Source organism: Symphalangus syndactylus, chromosome 21 (assembly GCF_028878055.3).
Source record: "Symphalangus syndactylus isolate Jambi chromosome 21, NHGRI_mSymSyn1-v2.1_pri, whole genome shotgun sequence".
NCBI classification, from domain to species: Eukaryota; Metazoa; Chordata; class Mammalia; order Primates; family Hylobatidae; genus Symphalangus; species Symphalangus syndactylus.
The window spans coordinates 51,020,487-51,036,460 of record NC_072443.2 but is presented as its reverse complement, the minus strand read 5'-3'; positions in this window follow the sequence as shown (position 1 = coordinate 51,036,460).

Below are 15,974 nucleotides of genomic sequence, written 5' to 3'. Positions count from 1 at the left end.
ACCACAATCTGAAAAAAAAAAAGAAGTGATTAAATCATCTATTTTGCCTTCATACAAGGGAATGCTATGCAACCATTAAGAAATGTTATAGAAGACTACTTAGAGGTGCAGAACGATAGTTACAATAACATAGTAAGCAGAAAAACAACAGATTATAAAACAGATGTATAGTGCTGCTCAGGGCACTCCTACCAACACCTCCAGTCCTCAGCACCCTCTGCACCCAGGGGAGGGTGTCAAGACTCAGCAGAACACTGCCTAGGGTTCCTAGAGAGCGTGACCAGAAGTTTCTGTGCACATGAACGCACGTCTGAGTGTACATCTTGGGGAGAAGCACAGTCCAGAGCTGCGGGCCTGGGAAGCCCAGGTTGTCTCCTGACACCACCTAATTGTGTGACTCACGGACAGCCCTTCCTGGAGAGCTTGTCAGATTGAGGTAGTCGCTGCTGCACTGGCCATCCCATCCCACGGTATTCCCAAGCCAAATACCATCTCTTAGTTGGGTCAAGAGGATAAACCATGAAGAGTCGAATAATGTTTTCAAGGCCACAGATTTGGAGCCTTGCCTGCATGAAGAAAATCAACTTCAACATAAGGTATTTTTTAAAAATTCAAAAACTTTTCAGTTGTAGTAAAATACACATAACAAAACTTTTCATTTTAACCATTGTTAAGTATACAACTCAGTGTGCAACCATCATCACCATCCATCTCCAGAACTTTTTTCTCTTCCTAAACTGAAACTCTGTACCCATTAAACACTAACTCCCATTTCTCATCCCACCAGTCTCCCTAGCAACCACCATTTTACTTTCTGAATCTGACCACTCTAAGGACCTCATATAAGTGGAATCATATAGCGTTTGCCCTTCAGTGACTGGTTTATTCACTTAGCACAGTTTTCAGGGTTCATCCATGTTGTAGCATGTGTCAGTGTTTCCATCCCTTTTAAGGCTGAATATTTAATATTCTGTTGTGTTCATATACTATATTTTGTTAATCCATTCCTCTGACAATGGACACTTGGATTGCTTCCATCTTTTTGCTGTTGTGAAGATTGCTGCTGTGAACATGGGTGTGCAATTATCTCTTTGAGACTCAGTGTAAGACTTTTCTGATGAAGATCCATCCCATGGAGTGAAGCTAGAGAGGCTGTCAGGGATGGGCTTTTCTATCTCCTGTGGAGAAGTTGTCGATGTAAGGATTGGTTGGAGAAGAGCAAGGCAAACCAAGAAACACACATGAAGGAGATGGCATTCATCCAGATGGAAGCACCAACTCACCAGAGAGCTGGGAAGACAGTGAGGTGGAGGAAAAGAGTTTTGTGCGTCCTGTCTTCCTACCCACATACTCAATGTGTTCACAGATTGGAGCATAACTTAAACAGTTATCAGAAAAGTAAAGAGTGAGAAGCCATGTAGAAATAATTAGAGTGAGAAACCTCTCAGAGCATTCACTTTATTTGCATAAAAGAACTCAAATAGAAGACAAACCCTGTGGAATTTACAGACAGTGTTCAATTTGGCAGCCACAGTACACGTATGCATGAGACAGTTCTTAGGGAGGGAAAATATTGCATGCAGAGTCTGTGGGCAAGTGTGGAGCTGCGGTATACCCCTCAGTGGACACCAGAGAATTTGTGTGGAAGAAAGTCTACATGCATGATATGTGAAGTCTTTTGTACTACTTTTGTACTACTATCTTTACGTTGGTATGTACACACTTTTCTGGCTCCTGCTAGCTCATGGGTTATCTCATCTATTTGTGTTGAGCTCTTGTATCTACTTTCTACTCTTGTTTTATACTGGCAGGGACTTCATTATGCTTTAGTAATTTATAAAGTAAAATTTGGTGTCTGTATTCTGCTGCTCAGGAGTGATATATTTTCTAAAGAATGATACGTATCAGCCATTTGTTTTTCTGTGACATTTTTCATTTTTTAGCTATTTCAATACCTGTATTAAAATAACTAAAATATGAGATAACTTTAATACCTTATCTAGTACCTAACTGCAGTCATGTGTCACTTAACAATGGGGATATGTTCTGAGAAATGCATCCTTAGGCAATTTCATCACTGTGCAAAGAGTGTCCTTATACAACTTAGATGGCATAGACTACTACATAACTAGGCTATATGGGATAGCCTGTTGCTCCCAGGCTACAAACCTGTACAGCATGTGACTGTACTGAGTACTGTGGGCAATTGTAACATAGCAGCATTTGTTTACCTAAACATGGCTAAACATAGAAAACAGAGAGTAGGCTGGGCCCGGTGGCTCACGCCTGTAATCCCAGCACTTTAGGAAGCTGAGGTGGGTGGATCACCTGAGGTCAGGAGTTTGAGACGAGCCTGACCAATATGGTGAAACTCCATTTCTACTAAAACTATGAAAATTAGCCCAGTGTGGTGGCAGGCGGCTGTAGTCCCAGCTACTCGGGAGGCTGAGACAAGAGAATTGCTTGAACCTGGGAGGCAGAGGTTGCAGTGAACTGAGATGGGAACCGCTGCACTCTAGCCTGGGCAACAGAGTGAGGCTCTGTCTAAGAAAAAAAAAAAAGAAAACAGTAAAAATAAATATAGTATAAAAGATAAAAATGCAAATACCCGTACAGGGCAGTTACCATGAATGGATCTTGCATACCATGAATGGATCTTGCAGGACTGGAAGTTGCTCTGGGTGCGTCAGTGAGTGAGTGGTGAGTAAACATGAAGGCCTGGGGAATTACTGTGCACTACTGTAGACTTTGTAAACACTGGACACTTAGGCTACACTAAATTTATAACAAATATTTTCTTTCTTCAATAATAAATTAACTTTAGCTTACTATAACCCTTTTACTTTATAAACTTTTAAATTTAACTTTTTGACTTTTTTGTGATAACACAGCTCAAAACAAACACATTGTACAGCTGTATAAAAATATTTTCTTTCTTAATTTTTTTTCTTTTTAGAGACAAGGTCTTGCTCTTCTCCCCACACTGGAGTGCAGTGATGCAATCATGGCTCACTGCAGCCTTGATCTCCTGGGCTCAGCCTCCTGAGCAGCTGGAATTATGTGGCACCTGACTGTATTTTTGATTACTTATCTCTGTGTAAGGCCATTTTCCATGGAGTAGTGGTTGTTGGAGGTTCGATGGTGGAGAACCAGTGTTGCACCTGGGACTGCTGTTGTCGATGCGTGTGTAGCCCTCAGAGCCGACTCCTTCCACCTGGCAGAGCAGCCACCTGAGGTTCTGGTCTTTCCCACCCAGCCATATGGCCTGGGGTGCTTGTTGCAAATGTGTTTTCCCTTCCTTTGAGATTGGCCAACCCACTGTTTCTCAGACACAAACTAAGTACGAGGAAGATAATGTATTTCTTTCTACATTCGAAAGGGGTTTGGTCTTATGGTTAAGGCTTTTGGTTCTGTCTTGGATACACGTACCTTGTCAACTATTTCTGGTCCCTGTAGCCATGGGCACTTTATGTTTTTGCCTACACTCCTGCTAAATTTTTCTGCTTTTTGCACTTCACCTATTTTTTTGGTTTGGCGTTTCAGCTAAATCATAGCTCTGAGCAAGGTGAAGTTTGATTTTCTTGCTATTTCTGAGAGATTTCAGCGAGAAGGGAAGAACATCAGCTTAATGGGGCTGTTTTCAAAAGTCTTGTTAGCATTTTAAAATTTTATAACAATTTTGCTTCCAATCATTGTCATCTAGTCCATATATCTTATTTGGCATAGGTGACACATTCATACCCACATCTTTAGAAAATATAAATTTCAGCCAGATGTGGTGGCTCATGCCTATAATCCCAGCACTTTGGGAGGCAGAGGCAGGCGGATCACCTGAGGTCAGGAGTTCGAGACCAGCTTGGCCAACATGGCAAAACCCCATCTTTACTTAAAATATAAAAAAATTAGCTGGGCATGGTGGTGCATGTCTGTAATCCCAGCTACTTGGGAGGCTGAGGCAGGAGAATCGCTTGAACCCAGGAGGTGGAGGTTGCAGTGAGCCGAGATCGCGCCATTGCACTCCAGCCTGGGCAACAAGAGTGAAATTCTGTCCCCGCCACATGCCCCCCACCAAAAACAAGAAAATATAAATTCCAAGAAAAAAATTCCAGGTTGTTCATTGAGGTTAAATGTAAATGGTACTGTTTCACCTTAGAAGACTGGGTGATTTCATCACTGCATAGCATGTTACTATTTTCATACTCCAGCAATCTGGCTTCTTAGTTCGAAAGCTCAGGAACCAACTTCAGCAGATATGCTCAGAAATAGAACTTGTTAAAAGGATACTGGGTACCTCAGAGATTTACAAAAAAATCTACATAATCATTTTCATTTTCAGGGCCAAACCTTTGGACATCACTCCCAGAATCCTGCTGTGGAACCTGGGACTGTGCCTTGGCCCCCAATCTGTGCATGTGGGTCTGGCAGAGCCTGGATCATGTGCCCTTGCTGGAGGGAGGTCACCAAGTGAGATCACAGAGTTCTCAGCTGCTTCCACAGCAGTGAGTGGGCTCTGCCTTCCAACCAAAATCCATGGGGTGGTGACTTGCCACTCATAGGAGGGTGATTTATTTGCTAAGCAGCAAAACAAACGAACAAATAGACAGCATGCACTTTCTTTTCAAACTTTCACACATTTAAATATACGTGTGGGTGCGCTGCTAATGCAGTACAACTTCCTTATTACTGAACTGACTCTCCCTTTAAAAAGAAGGTCTCCCAAGTTTCAAAAGGTAAGAGTCTATGTCCAAGGTCAGCATCTCAAAAACATGCCCAGAAATAAAATTTCTACGGTGAAATTTCTTCAGACACAGAAAAAGGATTCAGATGCTGAGTATCCGAAAAGAATGGAAGAGTCATAAAACCAGGTCTCATTACCAGTCTGAAGGCAAGGCTTTGGGTGGGACTTTCTAGTATGTTTTCTTTGGATACTTTCTTTAAAAGAGTTGTTATAAACTGTAAGCAAGTTGGTGAAGGAGTAAGTTGTTCACTGGCTCAGATGATTTTCATCCTTGCTTGTATTTCGTTTTGCATCTGACACAATCGGCAACTTTGTCTTTGCTATAAGAATAATTTTGTTCCATAAAAACCATCACTTGACTTTTCCTAGGAAGTTCTTGGTGCCGTAAGAATAAGATAGAATAGCTCATGTTACAGCAAAAAGACAGATGAACCTGTAACCTACTGGGGGTGTGACTACAGTCATGATGGTGTTTAAGGTAGCTGAGTCACCTGTTCTTTCATCTTAACATGTGCTTTGTTCTCCTGATTATTCACTCTAAGGCATGAAGTTCTCTGTGACGGCTGCTTCCCTCCCCCAATGATAATTCCTGGGACCCAGATGTTAGGTCAAGTTCTTGAAACTTGGCCATACCCTTGGTGTCTCCTTTTCCCAGGTGGTATAAGTTGACGCTCTGATGGTGTTGACTTAGTCCTGGTTTGTTGATATCTGGGAGGCCAAGTGCCCGGAGATCCCAGTAGTCACGGTAGATATGGCTGGCATCTGACCATCATCCATCTTCTCTCTCCCCCATGCACTGTGCTTGGGCTGCCCCCACTTGCCCGCCGCCACCTCATGCCATTCCTTCTGAGAGGACAAGGACAGCACTACTCCTGACAGTCACTTTCTGAACATATGCTACTTTTGATAGGGGTAACTTACTAACTCTACTGCTCTGGGAAAATATTAAGGTCTTGCCAACAACCTGGGTTGGTAGTGTATTCTTTTATAAAATATAATATGGGTTATACTATAGGCTTGTAAGTGGGATGTGCTGAAATTGTAGTAGCGAGACTTGAGTCAACAACAAGGAACTAAGCTTATCTAGAGGCTGGAGGGAAATTTTGGTGAACTCTCAAAGGTGATTTGGAGAAAGCTGCTGTGTGCTCTTACATGGCAGTCTTCTTCTCGTGTATTTCTTTGTGCAGACCTGGGACTGTGCTCAGGTGATGGCGACAGTGCAGATCATCTGGGCCTGTGCGCAATGCAGCCACCTCCAAGGCACATCCCTGAGAAAAGGGACGCTCAGTCCCTGTAGCATCCCATGCAGTGTGTTCTCCATTGGCATCTGACATCTACTTGGGGTCCTACCACCCAGGTGGGAAGCTGGGGTGACTCGTATTTGGAATACTTCTCTTTGTTTTGCTGGGTAGAATCCAACTGTGTGTGTATGTTTGTGTGTTTTTCTTTTTCCAATTCTTTTTTTTTTATACTTTAAGTTCTAGGGTACATGTGCATAACGTGCAGGTTTGTTACATATGTATATATGTGCCACGTTGGTGTGTTGCACCTGTTAACTCATCATTTACATTAGGTATATCTCCTAATGCTATCCCTCCTCCTTCCCCCCACCCCATGACAGGCTGCGGTGTGTGATGTTCCCCACCCTGTGTCCAAGTGTTCTCATTGTTCAATTCCCACCTATGAGTGAGAACATGTGGTGTTGGTTTTCTCTCCTTGGAATGATTTGCTCAGAATGATGATTTCTAGCTTCATCCATGTCCCTACAAAGGACATGAACTCATCCTTTTTTATGGCTGCATAGTATTCCATGGCGTATATGTGCCACATTTTCTTAATCCAGTCTGTCATTGATGGGCATTTGGGTTGGTTCCAAGTCTTTACTATTGTGAACAGTGCCGCAGTAAACATACGTGTGCATGTGTCTTTATAGCAGCATGATTTATAATCCTTTGGGTATATGCCCAGTAATGAGATGGCTGGGTCAAATGGTATTTCTAGTTCTAGATCCTTGAGGAATCACCACACTGTCTTCTACAATGGTTGAACTAGTTTACAATCCCACCAACAGTGTAAAAGTGTTCCTATTTCTCCACATCCTCTCCAGCACCTGTTGTTTCCTGACTTTTTAATGATCACCATTCTAACTGGTGTGAGATGGTATCTCATTGTGGTTTTGATTTGCATTTCTCTGATGGCCAGTGATGATGAGCATTTTTTCATGTGTCTGTTGGCTGCATAAATGTCTTCTTTTGAGAAGTGTCTGTTCATATCCTTTGCCCACTTTTTGATGGGGTTGTTTGTTTTTTTCTTGTAAATTTGTTTAAGTTCTTTGTAGATTCTGGATATTAGCCCTTTGTCAGATGGGTAGATTGTAAAAATTTTCTCCCATTCTGTAGGTTGCCTGTTCACTCTGATGGTAGTTTCTTTTGCTGTGCAGAAGTTCTTTAGTTTAATTAGATTCCATTTGTCAATTTTGGCTTTTGTTGCCATTGCTTTTGGTGTTTTAGTCATGAAGTCCTCGCCCATGTCTATGGCCTGAATGGTATTGCCTAGGTTTTCTTCTAGGGTTTTCATGGTTTTAGGTCTAGCATTTAAGTCTTTAATCCATCTTGAATTAATTTTTGTATAAGGTGTAAGGAAGGGATCCAGTTTCAGCTTTCTACATATGGTTAGCCAGTTTTCCCAGCACCATTTATTAAATAGGGAATCCTTTCCCCATTTCTTGTTTTTGTCAGGTTTGTCAAAGATCAGATGGTTGTAGATGTGTGGTATTATTTCTGAGGGCTCTATTCTGTGCCATTGGTCTGTATCTCTGTTTTGGTACCAGTACCATGCTGTTTTGGTTACTGTAGCCTTGTAGTATAGTTTGAAGTCAGGTAGCATGATGCCTCCAGCTTTGTTCTTTTGGCTTAGGATTGTCTTGGCAATTTGGGTTCTTTTTTGGTTCCGTATGAACTTTAAAGTAGTTTTTCCAATTCTGTGAAGAAAGTCATTGGTAGCTTGATGGGGATGGCATTGAATCTATAAATTACCTGGGGCAGTATGGCTATTTTCACAATATTGATTCTTCCCATCCATGAGCATGGAATGTTCTTCCATTTGTTTGTGTCCTCTTTTATTTCGTTGAGCAGTAGTTTGTAGTTCTCCTTGAAGAGGTCTTTCACATCCCTTGTAAGTTGGATTCCTAGGTATTTTATTCTCTTTGAAGCTATTGTGAATGGGAGTTCACTCATGATTTGGCTCTCTGTTTGTCTGTTATAGATATATAGGAATGCTTGTGATTTTTGCACATTGATTTTGTACCCTGAGACTTTGCTGAAGTTGCTTTTCAGCTTAAGGAGATTTTGGGCTGAGACCACGGGGTTTTCTAAATATACCATCATGTCATCTGCAAGCAGGGACAATTTGACTTCCTCTTTTGCTAATTGAATACTCTTTATTTCTTTCTCCTGCCTGATTGCCCTGGCCAGAACTTCCAACACTATGTTGAATAGGAGTGGTGAGAGAGGGCATCCCTGTCTTGTGCCAGTTTTCAAAGGGAATGCTTCCAGTTTTTGCCCATTCAGTATGATATTGGCTGTGGGTTTGTCATAAATAGCTCTTATTATTTTGAGATACGTCCCATCAATATCTAGTGTATTGAGAGTTTTTAGCATGAAGTGCTGTTGAATTTTGTCAAAGGCCTTTTCTGTATCTATTGAGATAATCATGTGGTTTTTGTCTTTGGTTCTGTTTATATGATGGATTACGTTTATTGATTTGTGTATGTTGAGCCAGCCTTGCATCCCAGGGATGAAGCCGACTTGATTGTGGTGGATAAGCTTTTTGATGTGCTGCTGGATTTGGTTTGCCAGTATTTTATTGAGGATTTTTGCATCGATGTTCATCAGGGATATTGGTCTAAAATTCTCTTTTTTTGTCATGTCTCTGCCAGGCTTTGGTATCAGGATGATGCTGGCCTCATAAAATGAGTTAGGGAGGATTCCCTCTTTTTCTATTGATTGGAATAGTTTCAGAAGGAATGGTACCAGCTCCTCTTTGTGCCTCTGGTAGAATTCAGCTGTGAATCCGTCTGGTCCTGGAATTTTTTTGGTTGGTAGGCTATTAAGTATTGCCTCAATTTCAGAACCTGTTTTTGGTCTATTCAGGGATTCAACTTCTTCCTGGTTTAGTCTTAGGAGGGTGTGTGTATCAAGGAATTTATCCATTTCTTCTAGATTTTCTAGTTTATTTGCATAGAGGTGTTTATAGTAGTCTCTGATGGTACTTTGTATTTCTGTGGGATCGGTGGTGATATCCCCTTAATCATTTTTTATTCCATCTATTTGATTCTTCTCTCTTTTCTTCTTTATTAGTCTTGCTAGTAGTCTATCAATTTTGTTGATCTTTTCAAAAAACCAGCTCCTGGATTCATTGATTTTTTTGAAGGGTTTTTTTGTGTCTCTATCTCCTTCAGTTCTGGTCTGATCTTAGTTATTTCTTGCCTTCTGCTAGCTTTTGAATGTGTTTGCTGTTGCTTCTCTAGTTCTTTTAATTGTGATGTTAGGGTGTCGATTTTAGATCTTTCCTGCTTTCTCTTGTGGGCATTTAGTGCTGTAAATCCAACTGTGTTTTTTAAATATAAAATTTGGGCTTGGCGTGGTGACTTATGCTATAATCCAAGCACTTTGGGAGGTAAAGGTGGGAGGATTGCTTGAGCCCAGGAGTTTGAGGCCAGCCTGGGCAACATAGTGAGACCCTGTTTTTACAAAAATAAAAAATTTAGCAGGGTGTGGTGGCACATACCTGTGGTCCTAGCTACTTGGGAGGTTGAGGTGGGAGGATCACTTCAGCCCAGGAGATTGAGGCTTCAGTGAACTATGATGGCACCACAGCACTCCAGCCTGGGTGACAGAGTGAGACTTTGTCTCAAAATATATATATATATATATATTAAAAAAACTCCAAAACACCCAAGATGTACAGTGTGATTTTATTTTGGTTAAAAAAAGTGAACACATGCATAGAAAAAACTATTAGAAGGATACATACAAAAGTGTTAACAATGGTTATCTCTGGGTGGCAGAATACCCATGATTTTATTTTGTTTCTCTCCTGTTTTCTAAATGCTTACAGTGAACTTGTACTGCTTTTGCAATAAGAAAAAAAAAAGACAATAAAAGCCTTTTAGGAATTATCAATATCTGAAAAGGTAGAACTGTACACCAATAAATTAAGGAAGGATTTATTCACTTTATGAGAGAGAATTTTAGATTTCCGGGGGTTCACAGTTCTGTGAATAATATAGGAACTTGATAAATATTTGCTGAATCAATTAATAAATGAATTTGCTCTGGGGTTTTCTTTACGTGGCAGGCTCCCCCGTGTATTTCAGGTGAAATCAATTTACAAAAACATGATTTGCACATTTCCCCAGAACACTATACACTATCAATTGTGTAAAGGAGAAGATCAGATGAAAGGAAGTGTTCTGGTTCCTGTTCTGCCCCTGGTTATAGTCCTGGCCCTTTCCGCTGTGCCTGGCCCTGATGATCAGTTTCTTTTTTTTTTTTTTTGAGATGAAGTCTCGCTCTTTTCCCCCAGGCTGGAGTGCAATGGTGCGATCTCTGCTCACTGCAACCTCTGCCTCCCGGGTTCAAGCAATTCTCCTGCCTCAGCCTCCCAAGTAGCTGGGATTACAGGCACCCCACCATCACACCCAGCTAACTTTTGTATTTTTAGTAGAGACAAGGTTTCATCATGTTGGTCAGGCTGGTCTCGAACTCCTGACCTCAAGTGATCCACCTGCCTCGGCCTACCAAAGTGCTGGGATTACAGGTGTGAGCCATTGCACCTGGCCATGATCAGTTTCTTTAACTAAAAAGGGGAATAATAGTCACCTGCTCTCAGGGTACTTTAATGTTTGTGAAAAACTTTTAGCAAGTGTAGGCTTGATGTAAGGCAGGCAAGCCCTAGAATTGGGGCTTAGCCTGGGAAGATTCCTGGCTTTGCTTGGAGAGAATTCAAGAGTGAGCCAGTAGCAGAAGAAAACAGCTTTATCGAGGTGGCAGTACTAGAGCTCTGTGACTGCTCCTGAAGAGCAGGGCTGCCCCTAGGCAGTGTATGGACAGCAGCAGCTCAGGGGCAATTCTGCAGTCATATTTATACCCATGTTTAATTACATGCAAATTAAGGGGTGGGTTATTCAGAATTTTCTAAAAAAAGGGTGGTAACTTCTGGGTCATTGCCATGGAAAGGAGTGGCAACTTCTGGGTACTGCCATGCAATTGTAGACTGATACGGCACTGGTAGGTGTGTCTTATGCAAAGGTGCTTTTGCCTCTCTCCTGTTTCAGCTAGTCCTCAATCTGGTCTGGAGTCTGAACCCCACCTCTGGAGTTGAGTCTTGCCTCCTACCTCAGGTTGGGCTGCCAAAGAGTAAGAGTGTAAGGGTTAGAATCTATGTGACTATGAATATATTGAAGCCAAAGAAACAGGGTGGTTAAAATGATGTTTCCATTGTAAATTGTGAGCTCACAAATTGCACCAAAGAGAAATGTGCAGCTTAGTGAATTACCGCCAGGCAAATTCCCATGAAGCCACCAACCAGGTCACAAAATTGAACACTGCAGGAAGTTCCTATTGTGTTCCTCCTAATCCTTCCCACCTCCCTCCTCCCACAACATGACCACTCTCCTGACCTGTATGGTAATCAGCTCCTCTCTTCTTCATTGTTTTATCACTATACTAAGCATGCATTCCTAAAACATAACTGTTTAGTTTTCCCTATTTAAAAAATACAGGTTGGAATTATATAGTTTGTCTTTTTTTTTTTTGCTTGCAGCTTTTGTTTAATATTTTGTTTGTGAGATTCATCCATGTTGTTGTGTGTAGTTGCAATTTGCTTGTTTTTATTGCTGTTTGGTATATCACTGGGTAAATATAACACAATTTATATTTCTATTTTTCTGTTTGTGGATGTGTGGTTTGTTTCAAGTTTGGGGCTATTATGAACAATGTGGCTATGACCATTTTTCACTTGTCTCAAATGAGGTGTGCATGCTGTCTGGGACTATTTTGTACCTGTGTACACATTTCTCTTGTGAAAAAAATCTAGGAGTGGAATTGCTGAGTTATGAGGCATGCATATCTTAACTTTAGAACATAATGCAAAACTGATTTCCAAAATAGTTGTGCCAGTTTACATGTTTATCAGTAGTATGTGAGAACTCCTGTTGCTCTACATTGTTACCAACACCTTGTATTGTCAGATATTCTGATTTTAGCCCATTCTCATGATTGTGTAAAGATATCTCATTGTGGCTTGAATTTGCATTCCCATAATTACTAATGAGACTGAGCACCTTTTCATGTGTTCAATGATCGTTTGTATATCCTCTTTTGTGAAGTGCCTGTCGAAGTCTCCTGCTTATTTTTCTGTTTCCTGTCTTTTTCTAACTGATATGTAGGAGTTTTAAAAAGACTGTATATAAACGTTTTGTCTGTTATATATGGTACTAATATTTTCTTCCATTCTGTGGCTTACCTTTTAACTTTCTTAATGGAGTTTTTGATATATAGACTTTCTTAATTTTAACTTTTCTTAAATGTAATTTACTTTTAAAGTCCATTATTATCTCATATTGCATTACTCCATTTTCTGTTGCTCATAACAGAGCACCTGAAACTGGGTAATTTATAAAGTGTAGAAAATTATTTCTCACAGTTATGGGAGCTGAGAAGTCGAAGGTCGAGAGGCCACATCTGGTGAGGGTTTTCTTGCTGGAGGGGACTCTGCAGAGTCCTGAGGTAGCGCAGGGCATCACATGGCAAGGGGGCTGAGCATGCTAGTTCAGGTCTCTCTTCCTCTTCTTATTTAGGTTGGTGCAAAAGTAATTGCAGTTCAATGGCAAAAACCGCAATTACTTTTGCATCAACCTAATAGAAAGCCACCAGTCCCACTCCAATGATAACTCATTAACCCATTAACCCATTAATCTATTAATCCATTAGTCCATGAATAAATTAATCTGTTCATGAGGGCACAGCGCTCATGAAACAATCACTTCTTAAAGGCCTCATCTCTCAGCTGTGAAGGAAACCAAAATGGTTTACCCCAAAATATACTTCTTTGATATATTTTGAGATGCCTGTTCAGTTCAGAGGGCCTGCAGACAGAAGTAGCCCTACAAAGCTGTCTTTTTGGGGAGATTTGCATCTACAGAGGAAATAAAGCGAATTAAACAATACATATGTAAGTGCTATCACTTGAATATTTGTCCCCTTGTCTGGATTTGCCACTCATTTGTTCTTTCTGAGGGCTGCTGCCTGTGAGGTTTCTCCTGCACAGCAAGACTGCCTTTTCCCCAGGTCTTTCTTCTTCTCTCTCCCCCACAACCTGTCTTTGCCACCATCCAAGCCCCTATTCTTTCTGTAACCCCAAGACAGTACAAAAACATCAACCATCTTGCCTTTCTTTGAGTGTTTATATTTTTTATGACTCCTGTGCACACATATGCACATAATAAAATTTGTATGCCATTTTTTCTGTTACTCTTTCTATTGTAAGTTTTTTCTATAGTCTCAAATTATCGAATCTTCAGGGGAAAACTTAAACTTCCCTACAACTGCCACATTGGGGATTAAATTTCAACATGAGTTTTGGAGGGGACAAATATTCAAGTGATAGCACTTACATATGTATTTTCTACATACATAAAATGCATTCCATATATATTTTCATGCATTCTAATACGTCAGTACTTTCCTTTATGGTCAGGTTTTTTGGTATCTTAGTTAAAAGTTGTTTCTTACTCTGAGATTATATATTCTCGTCTGTTATCTTGCAGAAGTTTTGTTGTTTTACCTTTCACTTTTAGATGTACAATTCCACCTGCAACTGACTTTTTAATATGGTGTGAGACAGGTATCAAGTTTACTCTTTTCCTCATATGAATAACCAATAGTTTTAGCAATATTTGTTAAAAATAGTTTCCTACATTCTGTTCTGAAGTGTAATCATTTTTTAAAAAATATATCAAGTATCTGAATATATGTGGGTGTGTTTCTGGGCTCCCCTTTCTGCTCCATTGATCTATTTGATTATTCTTGCCTCAACATTATGTTTTCTTAAGTATTGTAGTTTTATAATGGGTCTTGATGTCTGGTAGAGCAAATTTTCCTACTTTATTCTTCTTTTTCAAGATTGACTTGGCTATGTCTGGTCGTTTATTCTTTCATATAATATTTGGATCAGCTTGTTAATTTCTACAAAAAATCCTGCTAGGATTTTTGATTAGGATTGCATTGAAACTATACATTAATTAGAAATAATTTACATCTTTATAATATTGAGTCTTATAAGTCATGAACATTAATTTACTTAGATTTTCTTTAGTTTTATTCCTAAGTACCTAATATATATTGATACAAGCAGAAGTGGCATCTTTTAAAACAATTTATTTTTGGTTTCTTACTGATATATAGAAGTTCAGTTGATTTTTGTATATTGATCTTGTATTAATTCTAAGAATACGACATAAATTATGTTAAGAATCTTTTGAATTTTAGCTGTACATTATCATATAATCTACAAATAATTTCAGTTTTAGGAGTTGTTTTCTGCTCTTCATATCTTTTATTTCTTTTTCTTGCCTTGCCTGACTAAGAACCCTCATAAAATGGCAAATAAGTGGGGATGGCGAGCACCCTTGACTGATTGATCTCAAAGGGGAAAAAGTTTAACATTTCATCACTAAGTATGCCACTTGTTGTGTATTTCTCATATATGTCCTTTTTCAGATCAAGAAAGTTTGCTTCTGTTCCTGCTTCCTGAGGATATAAAAATATTGTGAATGTATATTAAATTTTATCGATTTTTTCCCTTCATCTTTTAAGACATTTATATGCTTTTTAAAGAACTTAATTCTACTAATATGATGATTTCCAGATATTAAACCAACTTGTACTTAACTTATACTTTTTGGAATAAATTTTATTTGGTGTGATATATCTCTGATTTAATTGGCTAATATTTCACTCAGGATTTTTCCATTTTTTTTCTTGAGTGATATTTCCTTTCTCATACTGTCTTTATTGGGTTTTGGTATCAAGTGTATTCCTGCCTCACAAAGCAATTTGTAAAATGTTTCCCCTTTTTCTCTTCTCTGGGTTGAAATTTCCAGTAGAATTTGCTGATGAAGACATTTGGATCTAGATTTTCCTTTGTGAAAATATTTTTAATAGTATTTTTAGTTTTTCTAGTAGTTTAATAGTTCTAATAGCTTTAATATTTTATATTCTTGTTTCAGATATGGTAAGTTGTATTTTCATAATTTTTCATTTCATAGAAATTTCAGATACATTGGCATAAAAATTTATTCACAAAGTCTCATCATTTTATTATCTTCAGGATTTGTAACAATGTTCTTTTCTTTATTCTTGGCATTTGGTTATTTGTACCTTTTTTCATTTTACTTTACCAAACTTGTCAAGGGTTTATTAATTTTGATTTCTTTTTTTGTTACCCAGGCTGGAGTGCAATGGCACGATCTCGGCTCACTGCAACCTCTGCCTCCCAGGTTCAAGCGATTCTCCCGCCTCAGCCTCCTGAGTAGCTGGGATTACAGGCACCTGCCACCATGCTTGGCTGAATTTTGTATTTTTAGTATAGACGGGGTTTCACCATGTTGGCCATGCTGGTCTCGAACTCCTGACCTCGTGATCCACCTGCCTTGGCCTCCCAAAGTGTTGGGATTACTCAACTCCAACTCAAGAGAGAAGTCATGGGAGCTGTACTCAACGAAGCCACAGGGGTGGAGCAGTCCAAGGCCTTGAGAGCCTATCCCTTGCACCACTGTGCCCAGGATGCAGGATATGGAGTCAGGATTATTTTGGAGCTTTAAGGTTGAATGTCTCCTCTTCTGGGTTTCAGGTTTGCATGGGACTTGTTGCCGCTTTCTTTTGGCTGATTTCTCCCTTTTGGAATGGAAATATTTACCCAATGCCTGTACCACCATTGTATCTTGGAAGTAAATAACTTAGTTTTGATTTTATAGGTTCATAGGTATAAGGAATTTGCCTTGAATCTCAAATGAGACTTCGTACTCTTGAGTTGATGCTGGAATGAGTTAAGACTTTTGGGAATTATTGAGAATGGATGATTGTATTTTGCAGTGTGAGAAGGATATGAGATTTGGGAGGCCAGGGCCAAAATAATATGGTTTGGATGTGTGTCCCTTGAAACCTCATTTTGA